This window comes from Cryptomeria japonica, chromosome 4 (assembly GCF_030272615.1).
Source record: "Cryptomeria japonica chromosome 4, Sugi_1.0, whole genome shotgun sequence".
Classification (NCBI taxonomy): domain Eukaryota; kingdom Viridiplantae; phylum Streptophyta; class Pinopsida; order Cupressales; family Cupressaceae; genus Cryptomeria; species Cryptomeria japonica.
Window position 1 is genome coordinate 577,896,273 of NC_081408.1, and position 3,178 is coordinate 577,899,450.

A 3,178-nucleotide genomic window follows, 5' to 3' on the forward strand; every position below is an offset into this window, starting at 1 on the left:
TTATCTTAATTAAATTAATAACTACCCACCCCCTAAACAATTATTAGGTTATCACTTAATAGCTGACTTTCGAGGGGTTATCCTGCCATCCACTTTGGGTGCGGCCCCCGCCCGAAAGCCACTCTCTCTACTAGGTCACTAACGGGATAAGGTTATCTATGAGAACTCTATGGTGTACTACAACCATAAATTATCCAGACATACCACAGGTGTAGGACTCACAGTCACAAACCCCGAGTTAACCATAAGGGACATATCACATAAAAGCCCACTTCCTCAAGGTTTGAACAACGACACCTGACCAAGGGAAACATCGACAACATAATGACCATTCTAAACATAATGCGACGACATTAAAACGACTAGACTGCAATGATAAAAACACTACAAACAATCTTTCTTTGAGCAGTCAACATTTAAATCAAATTGAACAAATGTATACAAGCTACTATAAAATAATTCCAAAACAACATCTATTTGACGAATACAATCCTCATACAACTATTTCATAATACTTGGATAACAAACACCAATATTAAATTTAGTCCGACTTTCCTTAATCCCAACATTACCACTAACCTCTAAATCATTTGATTTATTTTCACGATACCAATCAATTAATCCCCATTACTAAATCAAAAGAATTACTCATTAATCTTAACATCATCGTAAACTATATTTAACACATTATTATTATTTAATATTAAATAATAACATATTGTTATTATTGTTAAAATAACAATATATTATTGCTTAATACTAAAACGAATAACGCGCATAGAATTTATTAAAAACCTTTAACATATTGTTGTTATTTAATATTACATGGTAACATATTATTATTATTTTTATAAAATAACAATATGTTATCATATAGTATTAAATATACCTTAACACTAACCAAATTACTTACCACTAACTTAACTTTTTATCATTTTCGTTTTTTTTAAAACTAACAAAAAAAAACATTAAAAAAAATAATGTTTAAAGCCCCGTGGGCCCCCACGAACCCACAGGCAGCAAGCGCTGCCTTTCCCAAACTGGGAAATGCAGCGAGCTGCATTCCCAGCTTGGGGAAAGCAGCGCTGCTGCCTTTTCCCACGCTGGGGATAGCAGCGAGCACAGCTAAAGGGAAGGGAAAGGGAAAGGGAAAGGGGGGTGTGTGGTTGGGTCGAGCCCAGCTCCCCGCCACCGCCCCCAACATAGTTAAGTTTAAATTTATTCAATCAAATTTCATTTAATTTACAGTTTAAAACTTGATAAAAATAAAAAAACGACAGAGACTAAACAAAGAAAAGAAACTCAAGACACAGACAGAGGTGAAAACCTCTGTCAAACACAATAAATAAAATTAATCTCCCAGCCATCAATTTTTTTATCAACATACAACAAACAAAATTAATTTAAAAGGAGTCACAATTTTACCAGCAATCACCAATTTTCTGAGACAAAACAGGGGCATTAATATTTCATTCAAATTTGCCCAGTTTGCTTTAAAAGTTTAATTAAATGGGAATAGACTAAATCCCCAAACCCCAATTGAAACTATTTGTTTCAAATCAAGCATAAACAAGGAGTTTTAACTCATAACTATCATTTCTAAAACTGGAAATATTTAGGGAGAGATATTTTATGAATGCTTGGCAAAATTTTGCCAGCATAACACTACCAAAATCCATCAAAATTCCTAATTACATACAGCATGATAAACCAAGAAATTTCTTGCATAGCAAAGATGAAACATTAAGAATTGAATTAAGGAAACTTCATGGGAGAAATTAAGTTTAAATTTGATAACCAAAATAGTTGAATTCTTCCTCCAAAACCCATAACAAACAACACTTCAAGATTTTAAAACAATTAACAGCAAGAGGAAGGAAAGCAATGATTTTTTTGTTGCAATAAGCAAGGATTCAACCAACCTTTTGATTTCCAAGCAAGAATCCCAACTGGTTCACACCCAAATCCTCCCTTCAAGCCAATTTTCCAAAATTCCTTTCTCCTCCTCCAAAATAAGCATAACCCCCAAAATCTCCTCCAAAATGGCTTAGAAGAAAAATCTCTTAACCTAATTTTCTAGGTTGCCCAAAATTTCTATTAAAAAAAAATATTAAAATTCCCCATTGACTTTCTTTTCTTTTTTCTATTTTTCCTTTTTCAAATTTCTCAAAACAATAAATGAAAAATTCCCTTTTTTGAAAATTAAATTTTCATAAGTATCAATTTAATCAATTTTTCTACTAAATAGGAAAGCAATGAGTTAACTTAATTGAATATATTTAAAAGCAATTAACTAATCTATTCCATTTCTTTCGTTGGATCTAAACACGATTTCTTTTCCAATAAGCAACTAACAGTTAAAATTTAATAACTAATCAATTTCGCTTGATTCAAAACATAAGGCATAATAAGGAATGAATCGCTCAAGTCAACAATAATGACAACTTAAACTTAAATAATTAACCGAACCACCAAAGCACGCAAATCGAGGAAAAGTAAAAAGACTCGAAATTCAGACAAAGGGGATGAACGACCGACTGACGGCACTCACAATAACAGACTGAGGTAATGACTAGGGTCAAAAGCTATCTCCTCCACTCCCATCGGACATATAAGGCACGCTCAGACCTGTGAAGCCAGGTGGAGACGATACCCCGTACCTACCCGGTACTTGTACCTGCAATATCCTGCATCACCGAAGCACACATACATGCATATAGATATAGAATACACGGCACGCACACCGATGAAGGAGAATCGCGACGTTCCCTGTCTCATCGAAACGAGTGAAGGAAAATCGTCCCCTTGCATCCAATACAATAGCAAACACGCAACATATATATGACACATCAACTAGATAAAGTAAAATGTCAGTACGAGCAATAATCCACGAAACACTAGAAATCACCAATACTGAAATACTGAAAGTAACTCATGCATCCAATATCCAGATAAACATGATATGATATCAAATACGTCTGCAAAATGACGAGCAATCAAGTGCCAACTGAAAAGTAAACTGAAACACAAAATCAGTCTAATAAGTCCGATCAAAACGGGGTACTACAGTCATATTCCTCTTTTGTTTTCTTAGAGTAGTATTTGCTTGATGCATGAAATACTTGAATACTAAGATTTTGATTTACATGTTGTAAATTTGGATAGTATAGATGGTGTT